This window comes from Motacilla alba, chromosome 3 (assembly GCF_015832195.1).
Source record: "Motacilla alba alba isolate MOTALB_02 chromosome 3, Motacilla_alba_V1.0_pri, whole genome shotgun sequence".
Taxonomy (NCBI): domain Eukaryota; kingdom Metazoa; phylum Chordata; class Aves; order Passeriformes; family Motacillidae; genus Motacilla; species Motacilla alba.
In genome coordinates, this window is record NC_052018.1 from 97761417 (window position 1) to 97773273 (window position 11857).

General features: G+C 41.5%; 1 long non-coding RNA gene across 3 annotated transcripts in view; it reads right to left on the bottom strand.

The window, feature by feature from the left end:
- Nucleotides 1-1606: 1606 nt before the first annotated feature.
- Nucleotides 1607-11857, bottom strand: part of LOC119699800 — a 15072-nt gene continuing 4821 nt past the window's right edge. The window contains exons 1-4 of one of the 3 annotated variants that reach the window (XR_005256550.1): nt 9679-11857; nt 7837-7897; nt 7385-7539; nt 1607-2090 (exon numbers count right to left, since the gene is read on the bottom strand). The exon at nt 9679-11857 is cut by the window's right edge and continues 4821 nt beyond it. This is a non-coding gene — a long non-coding RNA (uncharacterized LOC119699800). Of the gene's footprint in view, nt 2091-2809; nt 5936-7384; nt 7540-7836; nt 7898-9678 lie in introns of those variants that run through there. The other 2 variants (XR_005256551.1, XR_005256552.1) reach the window with 2 other exon arrangements.

The window sequence follows — 11857 nt, forward strand, 5'->3', positions numbered from 1 at the left end:
GTTTGTGGAACAGGTAAGTGTTTCTGTTTGTGGAAAGAGTACAGAGAGGAGTGAGGCAAAACATTAGAGCCCACCTTGAGTCCCACTGATGTCAAAGAGTGCATCTTCTCCCCAGCCTCCACCCTTCCCAGGTCCACTTTGGCTGAAAAGAATTCTCTCTTTCTTTCTTTTCCTTTTTTTTTTTTTCCCTTTTTAGCCTCCTCCTGGCCTAGGCAATGTATTTAGACAGCAGGAAGTGAGGGAGGAGGGAAGAGGGGACTGTGGCAAAGGGGATGGGAGGGAGATCCTTCCCTAGAACAAGAGCTCACATTGGTGGGTCTGTTCCCATGTTCCCATCACCCCACTCCTCACTCCTCCCACACAGCCATGCAGAGACAAGGGCAAGACAGGGGATGGGATGAAATCAGCAGAATGATGAGAACTGGGTGTGGAGAGAGTTGGGGGTGGTGGGGTCAGGTGTTTTCCCCTTTAAGTGTCCCAACATGTGTTTGATAGAAACTTGAAAGCTGCAAGTGTGGGATGGATGTACTGCAAATCCAATGCAAACAAACAAATGAAACAGGCAAAGTGAAAATGAAATTACATTAATCCCCTGCTTTTCTACCACCTCTGTATAGTCAAATTCAGTTCACAAGCATACAGGGTGACCCAGCTACCAACATAGGTGGCAAGAGCCTTTCCTTTCCATTTGATGGAAAGCCTCAGTTGTTTTTACATCAGGGAATGGATCTTGTAATTTTCCCTAATGATATTTAGACTCACGCACAGGATCTCCAACACCCAAGAACTGTTACGTTTTTAAAACCTTGTATGGATTCCCACTGGAACCCATGGAAGAGGGAACAATCCTGCATGGATCCTGCATTACCTGGAGCAATATTTCCCTGCTCGTGCCTGGGGTATCAAGGGGACTTGGCACAGCTTCTTCCATAAGTGTGACTCATCTCCAACCTGCCATCCAACAGCCTGGTTTTATGGAAAATTAGGTATAAGAAAACTCACTTCACTCTGCTGACAGAAAGCAAATAGCAGTGCAAAGAGGGCTGATTCATCTATTAGAATAGGCACCTTTTTCTTTGCAGATCACCCTTTTTTCTAATTTTTGCAGTATTTTCCTTGCTACAGCTAACATCCTAAATAACACTAACCCACCTCCCTGCTACGAACAGTGAGCCTTTACAGTGCTATGGAGAACTGTTTTGGAGGTACAAATCACTTGACCTAAAGACTCTCCCTGGAGTGTCAGTGCTGTGTGCTACATTTTCTCTCTGCCAAACTCTTTATTTAGCACATGCTAAAGAACATTTAACATTTAAAGATCCCCTCTGTACATCCTCTAAGTGTCTCTATTCTTTGCTTGTAGATTAATATGTCTTCTGTGAAAATGAGATAATTGATTACATAGCTGTATTATTTACAAATGAAATGTTGTTCATGTATTGACCTTTAATTTCTATAGCTCAATACTAGTCCTTGTATAGCATTTTTAATTAGTGAAGTGGTTACAAGAATTACAAGAAAAGAGCTTCTGTAGATGCTGTTAATAAGAGGAAACTTTAAGATGGCCTGCACATTTGAAACTGCAAAACATAATATTGGATCAGGTTCAACTTACCAAATCTCTTTTTGGAAAGAGAAAAAACCTCCTGCTTCCAAAGGCACCACAAGTGTAATGCAGACTGAAGGGGATGATCAACAGACACAAGTGAGTGTTTGCCCTTCCCTCTTCTTGAGTTCTTCTCCATCAGGGAATTCATTTCAGCCCAATCTTCTTGATGAGCAATGAGCAAAGCCCATCTGAGCATTTCAAGATGATAAAATCAGGGGACTTGGGCATATTCACAGAAGCAAAGCTCCTAAAATTAGTGGCTGTGGAGCACCAAATGCCATTGTCAAAGGTGCTAGAGATGCCAAACTGGAGAAATGTAGCAAATTCACCCTCCTGAAGCAGGACAGGGCCGTCTGAGCTGTAGAGTCAGGCTGGATTAAGTAACGGTACACCCACAGCCCCGGTGGATAGAGTAGGCAGCCCCATCCCTGGCCATGGTGTTGCACTCAATAGCTATAAGCTCAGGATATCTCAAACCCAGCTGAAAGAGAGATAAAGGGAAGGAAGCAGCAAGAAATAATTTAATATGGCATAAATACAGTCCACAGAAGTCTGAGCTTTAGAATGAAATGTATTCTGCTTGGGAAGGGGAGGACATCCCCTGAGGCATACCAACAGCCTTGGGGAAACTTTGATTTCAAGAATAACCAAGAAATAACTCCAGACATAAGTTTGACTTAGTCCTCTTAGAAATGCTTTGGTCTGGTTTAGTTTGGTCTCTTAAATGAGTACTGTTCCTAGTTGAAAGCAGGGATTTGGATGGGAAATAAGTGTGCTGGAAGCAGGCAGCTCCGTGATGTGTTAGCCAAGCCACTCAAGGTGCTCAATATCAGGTGGCTGATCAAAGGCAGAGATGCATAAACCATTGCATAAACCATTACATATACTCCACAGGGAGCATAAACCATTGCAATGCTTAATTTCCACTAATAGAGTCAGACAAACAACAACAACAAAAATTATCTAAATTTATCTGGAAAATGTGCTTCTAATAAATCTCCAAACAGGCAGAGCTCAGGTTGATTCCACCTTCCTTCTCCAGGAGGGTGAAGGAGGATTTTCCTTGTGGAAAATATTCAATATATTCAGACTCATGAATAAAAATATATGAAACATAAAGCAAATAATTTAATTTCTCAGTTACAACGATGTTAGTTACAGCTATGAAACAAATCTTGTAACTGCAGAAGAGGGATTTTTTAAATCGTTTTATTAATTCAACAGAAGCATATTAGAAATGTCTGTCATTGCAAGTCTGGAGAAAAGTATTAGGTTCAAATAAGGTCATTGAGGAAGGATAGAGGAAAGTAAGGGATGGAAGGCTTAAGCACTTTTTCAGCATCCTGTGTATACAGACAAATAGCACAAATCAATCTTCAGAGTGTCTGTTTTGGGGAACCTTCACCCCAATACACATGGTCATGTGTAACATCCACTGAACTGATGAGAAAAGCTCCACATCGTCATCTTTCAGCACTCTGAGAAATGTGAGCTGGCTGCTTTGACAGCTGAATTGTCAACAATCTGTACTTTATCTGAGGCGTCTCAGGTACCAATTTTTGTTGAGGGGCTGGTCATGTTCTCCTCTAAGTATCATCATTTTCTGGCCTAGTGATGATCCCCTGTTCTTACTGAGCAGTCATTCCTATTCAAGGGTATTACAAGAAACAAAAACAAGCGTATATTCAAAGCAGCTGAAACAATTCTGCTGTTTATGTTTGGGTCTACCACACAAGTTAATCATACATCTATGACGCAAACCATGGTGTAATTTTGCCGAAGGTGGCAGCAGTTTTTGGGCAACCCCAGTTCATGGCTATCCCCATGTCTGTGCAGAAAAGTCCCTATACAGGGCCAATCCACCTCATATGATCAAATTTTTAGCCTTTGTCACATCTGAAAATAGCAGGGTGGGGGTGTGCTGCTTCTTGAACACAATATATCCCATACATCCAGCTTTGTGGGCTAAGCAGGATGCAGGGACCTCTCAGATGTGGAGCCAATAGGGAGTACTCCGGCTACCTGGGATTTTATAAATCTTTCAGCTATCAGTCTTTCGGAGCTCCAAATGCAAAATCCAGCAGCCCGGGATATCATGTGGATTTATGACTTGGGATTTATGAACTGGTCTGGATAAAATAAGAACTGCCTGACTTTTCCTTTTTCTTTTTTTTTTAGTTTGAGAAAAAGAAATCATAAAAAATTAAGACCTGATTCCTTTTTCCCTTTTCAAAGCTTGTTGTTTATACAAATGTGGATGTCTTGTATCTATTCAATTATTTTGAGTTTTCTTCTTATCTGTGTGCTTTCTGGAGCTGGAAGCAGAACAGAAAACAAGCAATGCTGCTCTCCCAAGGTTTCCTGCCTGATAGGAATATCCTGAAGAATCATGCTTTTGGGGCCCTCCCAGCCCTTCTCCTAAAGTTAGGAAAGGTGCTGATAAATGTTTAAGAAGATTTCTGGGTATTTCCAAGCAGTGGGATAGATCCTCACCATACTGCTGCCCCAGCTCTCACCCACTTTCATCACTTTTTCCCCTAAATAATTTTGCAGCTCATTTTATTTTTCATTTGATGCACGCCAAGTTTTTGTTATAGGTATATATGCAGGCCCATATATATGTGCACAATCACATGCCTATTTACAGCTGCATAAACATAGACACATGTAAGTTTATGAGAGAGTATTATGGGTGATTTGTGTAACAGTTGGACTGGATGGTCTTGGAGGTCTTTTCCAACCTTAATGATTCTTTAATTCCATGATTCTATTAATTCTTTTTTAAAAAAACAGTAAAGACTATCTGGATTTTGTTACTAGTGAACTGTATATATTTTGCAAGAGAGCCCATCCCAAAGGAATTTCTAGTCTTTCCTCTAACTTGTGACCTTCCTTTTAATATTTCTCATCTTACAAAAAAAAAAAAAAAAAAAAAAAAGGAGATGGTGTTTACCTTGGTCAGGAAGTAAACAGGTCATATATATTTTTGTCCTCTTTTCTGACTGACCCTTTCATACCTCTGCTAACAGTTTCTGAATAATTTTCTGCCTGCAATCCTTGAATTCTGCTTTTTCTTTTATGGATCATGGTATCCCTTAGGAAAAAGCAACCTAATAAATAGCTCAAGTCTTTCAACCTCCCACCTTCCCCATCCCTGTGGGCACAGTATTCACATGCTAGTACTGCCAGACCATGCCAACTCCTCCACCCCAGGCTGATGAAACCTTTGCACTAAGTCTTCATCTCCTCACACCTCAAGCTGGTAACACGTAGATGCTGGTACTGCTGGGTTTAACCTCCACATGAGATCTGCACACACCGGTGAGCATCTCCTCAGGCTTCTGACAACCTCTCCAGAAGGGAAAGGGCTGTGCAGGGAGGACACATGAGGAAGGGTGCTCTCACCCCTTCTCCTGGTGCCGCCCCAGCCACTAAGGCAATGCCACACCAGCAGTAGTGGACTGGGGATGATGCTTCTGGAGCAGCTTAATTTTGCTCTGCCTGTGAAGAACAAGCTTTTACATCACCTTTGGTGCCTGAATAACCTAATGTGAGGGTGTTGATGACACCAAGGAATTCAAGTCATCCAACCAAACTCTCCCAGCCCCTGTCCTGAGAGTCACAGCATGGAAATGCAACAGACTCAGTCTAAGAAATGTCAGAAACTTACTCTTTGTGGGTCTGAAGGAAAATGTGCTGCTTTGTTTCTAATTACTGCAAATTCAGAGTGGAGCTTTTTTCAGCATGACTTGCAGCCCAGGAAGAATTTGATTTGGAGATTTTTTTAATAAAATCAAGGAGCCCAAATCATGTCTCAGAGCTAGGTATAAATGGCTGCTTTAAAAAAGAAATCCAAAATGTTATTGTTTTTTAATTATTCCATGTGAATTTTCCAATTGCCATCTCTTTTTAAGCTCAGAAGTTACATGGTGAGCAACCAGGTTTGGGATGGGGAGGCCAGGAGACTGCTCCCTGACTTAGCACCTCCCTAACTTCAGCTTTAGTTATGAAAGTTTGCAGAAAATTTCATGTGAATTAATGAAATTTTATGAGCAATGGGGAAGGTGGTGTTTGGAAATATGTCTTTCCAGTTTTCATCCCAGTGAGCATCTCTATCCCTGGTATTTCGGGTATCCACTGCAGTTCCCATTCAGGCACTGGAGACATTTTGGGGGGCAGAGTCAGGGCAACCTGAAAAATAATTTTTTCTCCTCTGCAGGCTATTTCTGTCCACTTTTCACATCACTGGAAGCTGGAGAAGAGAAGGTGGCTCTCATTGTGGCACCTGGGATGTGGTACCCACACCAGAGCAGCTGTGTGCAGGAGCTGAGGAGGGAAGTGGAGCAGCAGTTGTCTCCCTGGGACATCCCAAGTCTCTCACCCTTCTCCCTGCAGCACCCAATACTAAAAAAACCCACCAGACACTGATTGTGTGCCAAAAGCATCTTCATTTGGCTGCTTGGTCCTGGTACATGGCTCCTGCCCTCTCCCAGTCCCGGTACTACCTCTGGCATTGTCCATTAAAAATTATCACTCCATCAGAGAGTGAGGGAGGGGGCTTGGGGCAGGCTCTGATGCAAGGCACTAAGTGTCTGGACCCTGCTAAGTTCAAAGGCAGCCTCCCTCCCACCCTGAGGAGGGATGTAGCCGGCCAGAGAATGGCTGGAGGCCACACAGACAGGAAGGTATGTAACAATCCATTTATCACTTTGCAAATATTAGTGCTGCTTGCATTTGCTGCAGCAATATTTCTTCTTGGAAATTGGTGAAGTGAGTAATAACAATGTTATTTATTCTAAGACCTTGGAACTGAGAAGCAATAACAGGGGGACTGTTCCCTTGAAAGCTTCAGAGGTGCAGGAAATAAAATGGGGGGGGCAGGGAGAGAAGGTTGGGAAATAGACCAACAAAGATCTGGAGGAGAGAAAGCCATTGAAATCTAGTGTTTAATTTCTTTGCCCCAAAGGTAATAAAATGCTTTTTGTAATGATTTATATATAAACAGGCAGGATGGGAAGAAGGGTGAATATTTCAGATTTATCTCTGGCTGGAACATCCAGCAAGGTAGCAGGGCATGCAGCTTGGATTCGGGGTCTGGCAAAGAACCTCATTCACCACAGAATCTCCTGGTTCTCTTCTTGCATTTTTTTTTATTCCTGTACAGCCCCCCCCCCCCCCAACCCCTCCCTTCCCCTTACATCCCTTATCTGAATATATAAGGCTGCCCTTTGCTCAGATTTATGGGTTGGGGCAGCACTGGGTGTATTTACAGTCTCCTGACCTGCAGACCTACAGCTGAACAAGAGCAGGAGGAAACCAGGACCTGTTCCATAAACAGAGACAGATCCATGGGGGAGGCAGGAGGAATTGTGAGCAGCACTTAACATTTTTAACTATTTGTCCAAGCCAAGGAATTAGTGATTAGATAGGGGCAAAGAAAAATGAGAAGCAGGGTTAAAGATTTAGAAAAGGTGGGGGGAAAGGCAGCAACAACCAACAGAGGCCCCAGGTTTGGGATGGGAAGAAAATAAAAGTTATTGAGATGTTATAAAATGTTTTCCAGGGCAAAAGGGAAGAAATGAAAGCGGATCTCCAAAGCATTTTAATCAAGTTCTGCTTTTCTTGGGTAGGACCAAACAGTGCTTTTCAAGTCTGATTATCTTTTGAGGAGGTAGGTTACTTAGTCTGTGTTTATTCAGGAACTAATTGCCTCAGATTAAGTAAAAAAAAAAAAAAAAAAAAAAAAAAGAAAAAGACAGAGAAAGAAAACCTTACTCAATGATAATAAATATTTCTTAGGTCCGTATCTATCAGTTGCTTTGTCAGTAGGCATTCAGCGCAGATGAGGAAATATTTGAAAGGGGCCAGAGGATTTACTCAACTTCTCAGAGGCAAAGGCAGCAAAAGTGGCAACAATCTGGAAAATAAATCTGGAAAATAAATATATGAAATGCAATGTATGTAAGGGTCACAATATAGCATAACTATATCAACATGATGAACAGCTTTGATGAAAATGGTAAACAAAACCACCCTCTCTTCCTGTGGCTTGTTTTACATTGCAATAAACCACTGACTCTATAACCTATCAGAACATGCTGTGATTTTATGCATCATTTCCAACTACTATTTGAACATTTGGTTTAGAGTAGTCATGAACCATAATTAATGGGATTTTTTTTGTGTGTGTGTCCTGATAAAAAGCAAGCTTTATTGTATTTTATTACCTGTTGGTCCAAAGCTCCATATAGTTGATGTAAATTCATTGTAGGTTTTGTAGGTTTTAGGCTGGGGAAATAGAGGAGATGGGGGTTTTGCACATGACTATGATGAATTAACATTTACAATTTCTAATCAAACCCAGAAGTTTAGGTTGAGATGCCCGGTCCAAATTTTCTTCTCTCCAATGGGACACAGAGATTTTGGCCCAGCTCAGCCTACTAGGAGGAAAGGGGAAAAAAAAAACCCCAACAACCCAGGCACCACAAAGACCATGGAGATGAATGGCTCTATTTTATGAGCCATAAAAGTTTTATTCATCTTGACACTGAAACAGGTTTAGGCAGCGAGTTGACACGCCTTAAATAAATAAGTGGAATTAATTCCCCAGCTCTTGAAACAATAGCGGAGTGCCCGTAACGCTGAGAGCAGCTCCGTTGTTTCCCGTTGCTGCTCGATATTGATATTATTTGTGGGTTGGTTTTTTTTTTTCCTCTGGGGCCTGGTTGCTCCACTTCAGATTCTTCCCCTGTTTTATTAGAGGTTGAAAAAGGTTCAAGACCTGGTTGTACCACTGCTCCCACCGACAGCTAAAGAACCAGTTTGGCGTCTGGTTTGTCTGTTGTTTTACTGCTGACCTTCAAATCAACTTTCCCCCCTGACCCCAGGAGGCATCTATCATGACAAGAGGCTGTTTAACACAAATGGTGCCCATTTATAGGGGAAGAGAGTCAGAAGATTTCCTTGGTTGTTGGTTTTTTGTTTTTCTTTTCTTTTTTTAAATGAAGAATTTTGTTTTTTCACCCCTCTTTTCTCAGTCACCACAGGTGAAATCCCTCCTAGCAGCTGGCTTATGAAATAATGTGAGGGGAGGCCTTAATGAGCTGAAAGCACCCTCAGCTGGAGATAAATATATGCAAATGAGATGCACAAACAAAGGAGCCCGGACAGAGAAATATCTGCAATTCCAGCAAAACGCTGCCTGCAGCTAGAAGATGAACAGCTTTGATAAAATGGTAACAAAAAGCACCTTTTTCTCCTCCAGCTTGTTTTACATTGCAATAGAGCATTGTTATTGTAACCCATTGGAGCATGCAGAGGTTTTCTGCTGCTTCAAAAAAAAAAAAAAGAAAACCTGTTTAAACATTTGTTTTTAAGGCATTCATGGGCTATGAGCAATGTGATAGCTCTGAGTTTTTTGGTGGCTTGCAGCGGGTTTTTTGGGGGTGTCGGTTTGGTCATGGTGGGTGTTTTGGGTGGGTCTTTTTCTAAGCTATTTTTTAATATATATATTTTTAGTATATATATTACCTGTTGGACTGTCTCTGACTCGGGTTGCTGGTGATTTTGTAAAAGGTATTTTGCAAGGGGGAAGACAGGGTGGGGGTGGTTGTTGCTACTCAAACAACAAAAAGAATATTAATCCAAGTTTTGCTTTCAAATTTGGAGGGAAAATTCAAGTTGACAACTACTAAGAAGCAGCTTGGGGCTGGGGGTGGGGCGGGGGAGAAGAGGGGAAAAAAATCCAGACTTGAACACTCACCAAGCAGCACCAAAACAGGCAGCTTTAATGAAAGCAATCAGGCCTCGGAGCTAATTCAAAGACAGACATCTAACATGCTGATTTTAATAAGCTTTTAAAAGGCAATCTCTAACTTTTAAAAGTCGCTCTATTTAATTTAATTGGGGGGGCGGGGGGGGGGGGGTTGGTTTATATATTGCCAAAACAAACACAGTCACTAAAATATGTTTTCAATATGTATAAGTAGCATATCTAGAAAATGTTTTAAATTAGCCCCGTATTTTGAGGGGAGGGGGAGAGGATGGAGGAAGGAAAGAAAGGCACTTACTTGGGATGAGTCAAAGACATTTTCCAGGGGTCATCATGTCAAAAAAATACCTTTATCTTCTCGTCCTTGCCTTTATGAATGCTCCTGTATGAACATATGGATGTCTCTTTACCTATAGGCTTCTTCAGAAAACAACCCTGACCAATCGTCCCTTGGAGATAGGCAAGCCTGCCTTTCTAAAAGGCAGAGGAGAAAAAGGCAGAGAAAATACAGTGCTGTTTAACTTTTAACCTTATGATATCATTAAATAGATAATTATGGATTTATAAACTGAGGGTAAACACTATAAAGTTTAGAGGGCCCTTTACTCCAGGCACTAACCACAATTTTTATATCTGGCAAAAAGAAGAAAAATAGACTTACCTTTAAAGAAAAAATCCCCTTCTGTATTTGGCACTTACAGATGTTAGAGCAGACAAGTGTTGGATTTCCCGATGTCAAGAAGATTTCCTAATTTTTCATAGCCTTCTCTTGTTGCATTTTTGGCCTGATGTAGGAATCATCAATTTAATTTGTGGGGCTGCACACTGGAAATCAAGATCTACGTGTACGTGTGCTTTAATGCACCCTAAAACCTGACAGGCAGCTGTCTGCTTGCAGTTGCCCCAAGCTCAGGATTTCAAGAGTTAATAAAAACTTGGTTCTATTAGGAAGGCTTTCTTTTTGCAGCCCAGGTTTGTAGCAGCATAATTATGTTCAACTGCTGCTGTTTGAAAAGGGCAAACAACATCTTAGGCACAGAACAATGAAATTACAGCTGAGATTTAGGTTAGCAAAAGCCGTCTTCTGCAGGCTTTTATGATTCATTATTTCCCATTAAATACAGTATTAGAAGTGTACACCAGATAGCTCATGGTTGCTGCGCTCAGAGCACATTATCTATATTACACAGGTCTGGGGAGCAGAATTAGAAAACTTTGGGGGAATGAGCAATATGTGTTTGCTGATAGAAGTACCATATGGCTCATCTTCCTCAATTGCTTTCATTGCGACTCTGATGCTGGAGAAATTAAAGTTTTATTTGATGTGGCACAGCTTAATGAACTGTCTTCTGTTAGGAAAATTGAATATGTTTCCTGTTATTTGAGCACAGAGCCCTCATGGTTTTGGTTGATGAGGGATGCATTATGTATTGTTTATTTAGCATTTTGAAAACAAAAGCAGATATTGGAGGTAAAATTGATTACTGCAGGATGTGTTATATAATCACATTTTTCTCTTTAAATTATGGCTTTGCCTATTGTTTTTATGGGAGCATTTTTTGCTGAGGGGGGGAGGATGTCCCCTAATAAAAAAAGAGAGGCTGTCAAGGCAAAGTATATAATCCCTGCTTTGTTTAAAAGCAGCGTTAGAGCTTTTTAAGTTTAGAGAAGGACATGGAAATAAACGAAATGCACTTACACGTATACTAACCTGCAGGTCCAGTGGCTGCCATGACATTGGTCTGGGGATGCTTGAGGACTGTGTGTGCACTGGGGCTGTGTCATTAGAGGAAGACTCATTTGTCCATCCTAGGTGGAGGACCCAAAGAGGGGAACATCCCAAATTCAGGAACCAAATATCCTGGATTTCCCATTTCTTAATATATCAGACAGAGTTAATTGCAAAATGTTAATACCTGCCAGGGTGGGGGTCAATATAGCTGGGGAGGATGCAGAAAATTATTGGGAGGAGAGAAGCCCATGTTACCAGGCACTGCAATATCAGTCATTTATCTGGGGCAAGAAATAAGAATATTGATGGAAAGATGGCTCCGATTAAATGCAATGTGTGGTTTTGGCTTTGTTTGTAGTGTAAACAGACATGCACACACCAAGGACTAAATACCCTACCTATGTCATTGGGGTGGTTGGCAGCTATAAGCCCAGTGATAGGCAAGGGCTGTGGGTGCTAACCCTTCTTCTCTCCAAGGGAGCAGACAACTGTACTTCAGCTCTGAAACTTACAGGCAAAAAATTTTAATATCTCTGGAGAATGTTATTCTTATTAATTCCACTTCTACTTGTTTGAAATCCTGCCCCATGACACCCTCTGACTTTTGCTGTTATTGATCTCCCAGGAAAAGAGAGGTGGGGATCGGGGAGCAGTGAGTGGAAGGCAAAAACTGCCTGTGATAGCTCAGTGCTTCTCTCCTGCCCTTATGCTGCTTTAACAAAAAGACAATTTGTCTTGTGTGCCC